Here is an 8,010-nt window from a genome sequence, read left to right as displayed (position 1 = left end):
TTTTGTACGGAGGAGAACAAGAAGATTTTGATCCAAATGATACATTTTATCTCTTTTTTTTTTTAATGATCTCAAATTAAGTTTTGTGCACGAAGAATCACATATTTTGCTGCATAAAGTTTAAAAGTGAAAACACTGCCTTAGGATTCAGTGAAAGGCACATGAAATGTGATGTCAAATAAATTTGGATATTACAGGTATAGTAATTACCATAATATCTTAGTCAGCATTTTTTCTATTTTTTATTATTGATGTTTCTATTTGAATCAAACTTCATTTTGTAATTCTTGTATGTCCCACCTCTATGTAATCCTGTTATGAATGGTTATAATTACATATTGACAAGTGTTTCTTTCTTTTGACTTGTAAGGAAGCGATATACAGCCAACAACTTAATTATTCATACCCTTGCCACAATTTTGTAAATTTATAAGTATGAGAAAAAATTTAGTTGTCCAGATTTCTGTTTCTTGAGAATGTGACATATTAAAGCTTACATCTAAAAGTATTCAATAAAGGCTCTAATTCAATCAGCCCAAGGTTCATTGTTGAGTTACAAAAAACATTAAACAAAATCTACAAGGGGGTAGGGATAATTTGTTTGTTAACTGCACATGTAACCGTAGAAGAACAATGAATGAATTGATATGATACTTGTTTTGTCATGTGTAACATTTATCCAACTGATTAAAATTTTTGCCAAAGGAATCGATATGGATCAAACAAAATTAATGAGTCTTTCAGAAGTGAAAATTTCATTTGCGGAGAGCCAGTAGGGCTGAAACTCTTTGTAAGATGTTTAATCTCTTCTAAGCCTTGAGAAGATAGTTTTCTCAGCTTCTCTTTTCATTTACTTTTGTAGAAAACTTGCTTAGGTTCAATGATCATAGTGCGTTAGCCCTAAACAAAAATGGGAAAATTTGTTGAGAGTTTCAGAAATTATTATTAAATAGTATTAAAAAGATCAAAGATGAGAACCATTGAGGTTATATCTATGTGAACTTGTGGGATGAATTATTAAGACATTTATGATTAGACAATCGAGTTAGATGTTTTTTTCATGGCATTGATATGTATATTGAAAGTCTTTATTCATAGAACCATGTTAGATAATCCACACATCTGTTGTTTAAGAAAGTATATAATTCCTCACAGGTATGGGTTTATACATATTTCATTGTTCAAATTGATTTTCTATTGTTTCTTTTGTCATGTCAAACATGCTATATTCTGTTGAAATTCAGCAAAGATATTCCATTTTTTAGTATGATAATCAAATAACATGAATACATATTGCATATATATATATATATACCCGGTACAGGAAAATAAGGATTGAACTAAAAATAAACGTGTAAGAAATACATGTACGATAATCACACATGAGGAAATTGGGGTAGTCTGTCATATAAGAGTCATAATTTGTCTCATTGCATCAGTTATCAGGCCTGGGGGGTGTTTCACAAAGATCTTAAGTCAAACTTAACTCTAAGTTGGACTTAAAAATTATGAAGAGCCATTTGAAGCCGTAAAATTAAATATTCCAAAAGCAATAACATGAATTCTCCTTGATAATAGAAAATATGAATGATTTTAATCAACAAGTTTTGCCTTTTGAAATAACTTTTACAAAATATTTTCAATGATGCTAACAGCTTTCCATAATTGTTACGTTCAACTTAGGATCTTTGTGAAACACCCCCCTGTTGTGACTTATGAGCATTAGGGCTTGTTCAGATATGGCAGGATAAACCGCATAAAATAAGCCACCATGTTTTTTAAACAAAGATTGAGAGTATTCATTGAGCTCTGTGTTATAAGATAAAGGAATGTGAAACCTCTGTGGTTTGTCTGCGTCATATCTGAGCTAGCCTTAAAAGTTAAGGCACAGTACATGGGTGTTAAGTCATAGGATGACAAAATAGATCCTCTTTCAATTTTTGATGGATTTTAGTTGGACCTTTTAGTATGAACACAACCCTTAAAGCCAGTCTGTACTAGTTTGGCCAGGGGAGATTAGACCTCCCTGCAAGGTCACTGACAGGTGATTATTTCATCAAATCAGCTCTTGATTAACATAAGAAAAATAGGATCATGGTGGATCAACAGGCACTGATTAGGCATTGTTGGCTATATAGAGGGCGCAAGTAGCTATAAGTTGTGCAGAGGGGGTTTAAAGACTTTATTTTGGAATACTTGTCTTTTCAAAAAATCACATTCTAATATGTCTATTTGTTTTGATTTATCCATCGCTGATAAATATCTTGTCTTTTGACTGCAGGCAATGAGTCATTTCAAGTTAGGTGTTAAGGGCTGGTGTTAGTGTTTAAAAAACTTAACACCGAAATGGAAATCAGCTGGTGTTAAGGCTTTGACCTCTGAATATCGTCAACTTCCGGGAGCTAGTGTTATCAATTTAGCAAAATTGTCGTCTGCTGAACCGACCTTTGTAACTAGTGTTAATATTTTACGTACAAATGTCATATTCACTAACACTAAACCCTTGGGATTTCCGCAAAAGCAAATGTTTATTTCCGGTTCGGTGTTGGTGTTAATCGTTAGACAATTGATTTCGGTATCGGGCTCTTAATTTCATCAGCAAATTTTTAGCTTGATTTAAGAGCTCTTGACTGCTCTAAACACTAACACTAACACCCAACTTGAAATCACTCATTGTCTTGTCGAAACCTGGTTTTAATGCACATTCGAGCATGAGTAAAAAACTACCTACTATCTTTGCTTTGTTGCTGCATCTAAATATTCAGAAATTCTCAGGGGACAAATAGCGTCAAATTATGCCTTCAGAATCTTGATGATGGACACCTCCTTTTGAATGTACAGATGAATCTAGATGAATTGATCATGCACTCTGTGTCAATGATCGTATGTACAGAGCCAGGAGGGCATCATCTTTAGACCTGTCCTCATCAGCTCGAGATTGCCAAATATCGCGCTATTTCAACTTACCCGATCGCAAATTATCCAGCTAATTTGCGTCTTCATCAGCCCGAAGTTGCAATTAGCGGGATATTTGGTTGGGATAATCATCCCAAGATATCTTGGGCTAGTTTGCAAAATATCCCGCCATTTGTCTGGTGCGTTTTCACCAGCCTGAAGATTCGCCATATGCGCGAACGCTGAGCAAAATATCTCGAGCTAATTTCTCGAGGTCGAGTTTCAAGTTTCGAGGTCGAATCTTGAGCTGATGGAGACGTGATTTGCAACGTCGGGATTATTTCCCAAATCAGAAATAGCGGGCTATTTGGCAATCTCGAGCTGATGAGGACGGGCATTCTGTGATAAACTCTGAGTAACACCCTCCTGGCTCCATACAGACAGTATGAATGTTACATGTTGTGATTTGAATTTGTAAATAATGGATTATTATGGAGAAACCTACCTGTCGTCAGTAAGTGTTCATATCTGTTGAAGAATTCAGGATATTTCTGTAATTGCAATAAAAGTCAATCCACTCATCAGACAATGACACATCATGCCCTTTTTGTCTGTTTGTGTATGATGTGAGGCTTTGGTGGTGAGTTTGTGTGTGTGTGTGTAGAATTGAAATCAAAGAATCATTATAGAGGCGAGTTGGCTCAGTCAGAAAAGTGTCTGCCCTTCTAACCAAAGATCACAAGTTTGAATTCAACCCAGGGGAAGAGGGAGAATTAGAGACATAGTTGACAGATTGTGGAGGGGGAGAGAGAGAGAGAGAGAGAGAGAGGGAGAGAGATGGAGAGGGAGAGAGAAAGGAAGAGAGAATGTGTGTGTGTGTAGAATTGAGATCTAAGAATCATTGTAGAAGCGAGTTGGCTTGTAGAGGCAAGTTGGCTCTGTCAGAAAAGCGTCTGCCCTTTTAACCTAAAGATCACAAGTTCAAATTCAACCCAGGTGGATGACCGAAGCCTGCATTGTGTGTGAATGTGCCCCTCTCCTGTTTCATAGATGCAGACAAGATTTCAGTGTGAAAACACTCCATCCCAGGGAAAAGATGTTTAATAAATTGAGGCCTTGCGTATAGGAGACTCACCACCTTTTCACATAATAAGAACTCCCTGCACTATTAGTATAAAAGTGGTATTAGTTCACCTGCATATCGGCTTATCCCAATCAGTTATATCGGGAAAAGAAACCCCCAAGGGTTAAGGCAGGGCTGTCAACTTTGGAGAACTGCTTGGAGGGAGATTTTTGTTTCTTCAGAGGAACCAGCGTACCATATCGTATGCAAATTTTTTGCTAAAGGGGGTTGGGGGGGGGGGGGTATAGTGAGCATTAAAAATATTTTTTTTCTTCCTTTTCATTTTACACGTTTGGCGGGAGGTTTTTCATAACCTGGAAATTTTATCTCGTTTGCAGGAGAGCAGGAGGAAGCGTGTGGTGGCGGGAGTCTCCAGCTACGAGCTAGCGGGACGGCGGGAGAATGAGCGTGGTGGCAAGACTCCCTCCAAATGCAGGAGGGTTGACAGCCATGGTTAAAGTGATTAATTTCGCTTTTCCCCTTCGAGGCAGAGTCAACACCAGATACTTAATGATAAGAATACTAGATAAGCTTTAATATTTTGAGTTCTGATGGGAATTCTTTTCAAGGGCAATGGTCTGAACGTGATTCTGAATTCATCATGAAAGAAATCACATTCAAACATGGCATGGACAACTAGCATGCTTTTTGGATACCGGTATCTTGATTGTAATTTTGACAATTGTGTGGAAGTTCATATTGTCTCGTATTGGCCCTCTTATCTAGGTACACTTTCCTCTTCATATCTCAATAAAAATCCTCCATTTACTCCACATTGCTTTCACACTTCAACACAACCTTTACAGGCATATCAAAGGCAATTGTAAAATCACATTTTTACCACTTTTTTTTTTTGGGGGGGGGGGGGAGAGGTTCTCCCGATGTTCTCTAAATCCAGTTAAGGAACATCCATTTTCTTATAATTACATTATACTGCAAGTGACTTGGAACACTTTTTTTTATAACAGTGAATTAAAAAAGAAAAGAAATTCAATCTTTTATACCAAGCTTAATATAAGGCCGGGCTATTTGAGGTCTAAATACGGCCGATCGCAGCAAAAATTTGCACGCATGTCAAGTGAAGTATATAGAATACTATTGTAAAAAGATTTTCCATCGATCATAAAATCTTGTCTTTTGACTGCAGGCAATGAGTGATTTCAAGTTAGGTGTTTAGGGCTGATGTAAGTGTTTAATAAACACAAACACTAACACCAGCTCTAAACACCGAAATGGAAATCAGCTGGTGTTAAGGAAAATCACGAAAATGAGCAATTTTCGGGCTGACATGCAAAGACAAAAGGTCACGTGAATTTGAAACTGTACGTCCGATATTCAAAAAAATTGTTTTAAGAGATGCGCAAGACTCGAAAAAAAAAAGTCGGCAAGCGGCGGGGCGCCATCCGTATGCGTGCCCAAACAATCAGAAAAATCACGGAGGGGGGGGGCATAATGCCCTCTCCCTGCCTTATTAGGTGAATTCTCTACAAACAAAACAAAAAATAACACAAAGATTGGGCCAGACATTTTTTTTTATACATGTACAAACTTTATTGTCCATTTCTTCTTTTGAATGAACTCTGTATTAGTTTGTAATATTTTGCTATATACATTGTACAAACGTACATCCAGTGAATTCTCTTCCCGCTGTAGAACTTCATATAAACCCTCTTCATACACCAGTCACACCGACCGGACAGACACCAGACCGACACCAGACCGACACAAGGGGGTGTTTCACAAAGATCCTAAGTCGTACTTAACTCTAAGTTGGACCTAAACATTATGGAGAGCCATTTGTAGACTTAAAGTGAAATATATTCAAAAGCAAAAATTCCAAGTATTTTAGACTTTTCATAAATTCCACATCAAGAACATGAAATCTCCTTGACAATAAAAAATATGAAAGATTTGAATCAACATCCTATGCCTTATAGAGAAACTTTTGCAAAATATATTCAAAGATGCTAACGGCTGTGCATAATCCAACTGTCTTTGAGATAAGTTCAACTATAGAATAATCACCGAAATGAACATAAAATGTCTGGATGCAAAACGGCCCGAACCAAAATCACTGATATTTGTGATGCAATATACAGATGTGAGTATTACATGTGTGATCTCATTCTTTTGGGACTTAAAAATATTTCTATTATACTGGACTTAAAAAAAATGAAGCAATTTACTGCTTCATGTCTGTACGAGCCTTTACACATCTTTCCTCTCAAAGGCATATATCATATACCGGTACATGTATGCACAAAAATAATGTAGAAATATTTGTATCATACTGTCTAATGAAGGGTATGGCAGAATTTAAAGTACCTTTTAAGTTTTTCTTCTCAATTGGTATTACAAGTAATTGCTATCAAAGTCTACTGTAGATCATAATGTAAGATGTATTCACAAGCTAATACTAGTCATGATTTTGAACGAAATCAGCCAAAATTGTTTTTTTAGAAATTGCTCTAATTCCATGTTCTTGATGGTTGGCGAGTTCTCTACATTTTTTAATTGCTTTCTTTCCTATACCGGTTATACTGTAATACACGCAGTTAATACAAATACAGAAACCCTTTAAAAACTACAATTGAAAAAATAAACGTAGTGGCATAAAAAAGTTTGCAATACAAACACATAGAACCAGTTTTGGTGTTCAGTCATGTATGTAGAACCGAAATAGTTTGATACAAAGAACAAAACATGTTTACAAGTCAAAATATCTCGTTCCATACATTTACCATGAAAATAGTACAAAAGATCAGAAATCCTATATAAACAGGACTAAATTGTGCCTGCTACGGTGACAAAAAATATTCCCAAGAATATTCAGATAAAGCAGAGACAAAATGATACACATGTTCAATTGTACGGACATAAAAATGAAGTCTTTAAGGTCATGTCAATAACCTTTACACAACCACTTATTCAATCTTTTGTCTACCTGTAGTCCATATGGCATAAATGGAAGATTGTTATACAAAAATTCTTAGTACATAAGAGCTCACGCATGTGGACTCTAAAAAGTTAAATCTGGACCCCCTTCCAAAAGAGTTAGTGTGGACTCTGATTAGGAAGGGCTATGTAACGATAAAAGTAACTATGAAGTCCATAGGTAACTTGGAAAGGGTTATAGAATCATGGGAAGCTAGGGGAGATGGAGACGGGCATACTGGTACTAAAATGGGCTCTTTCATGAGAGATATAGATACAGGGGGTCTATTCCTATATTTCCAATTAACATAGCTAGTTTAACATTCCTATGAACAAAACACATGCACACACATTGTGATAAGCAGTCTCATAAGGATGCTTTAAGGATTGTTCATATATGGCGTGGAATCAAAACTGCTGCACAAAGCCAACATTTTCTTGTTAAAGTGTACATTTAATTGTGCACAACAAAGGACCCGCGTATACACTGAGCTCTTTGTTATAAGTTTTACAGAAATGTAAAGCGTATTACACTTCCAACTTTACGTTGTCGTAAAAAAACATAGCTGTTTTCCTATCTGAACAAGCCTTAAGTTTAGTTTCCTTAAAACATTGACAAATGCATTACATCCAAGATTCACTTTGTACAATCTACATGTATTACATTTATAATAGCAAGGAAAAACAGCGAGGAATCATAAACCGAGAATTGACCGTTTCAAAAGAGCACTGGGGAGGAAGAGATGTATTTGGAAGAGCGATGATGGTGAAGCAAATAAGGGTTAAAAACTTGAAATGAAACCAAACTCAATAGTTCGCATTCTACTAATTCAGTTAAACCAGACCCAATGTCTAATATCATGTTCGACAAAGGGAATACTAAGACCTTGGACTTACTTCTTTTGTTAAATCAGGGACTCGTTTCACAAAGCTTTTTTTCAATGACAAATGACAAAAATCAGTGACAAGTCTGCTGATAACCAATCAGAAGCAAGGATTTCACTAGCTTATAACAAAAACTGTCATTTGTCACTGATGACAAGTTTTGTGAAACACCC

The 8,010-nt window shown here is 36.2% G+C and overlaps 1 protein-coding gene across 2 annotated transcripts in view; it reads right to left on the bottom strand.

Moving 5' to 3' along the window:
* Positions 1 to 7,395: 7,395 nt before the first annotated feature.
* The window catches only part of LOC105446431 (replication protein A 32 kDa subunit-B-like), a 10,237-nt gene continuing 9,622 nt past the window's right edge, over positions 7,396 to 8,010 (bottom strand). For both annotated transcript variants that reach the window (XM_030983067.1, XM_030983066.1), the window contains exon 8: positions 7,396 to 8,010. This exon is cut by the window's right edge and continues 273 nt beyond it. The gene's annotated coding sequence lies outside the window, so the exon portion shown is untranslated.

The sequence above is a fragment of the Strongylocentrotus purpuratus genome, unplaced genomic scaffold (genome assembly GCF_000002235.5).
Source record: "Strongylocentrotus purpuratus isolate Spur 01 unplaced genomic scaffold, Spur_5.0 spur5_scaffold_13, whole genome shotgun sequence".
In the NCBI taxonomy this organism is placed as follows: domain Eukaryota; kingdom Metazoa; phylum Echinodermata; class Echinoidea; order Camarodonta; family Strongylocentrotidae; genus Strongylocentrotus; species Strongylocentrotus purpuratus.
Note: the sequence above shows the minus strand (reverse complement) of the source record. Positions and strands in the feature narration are given on the sequence as shown.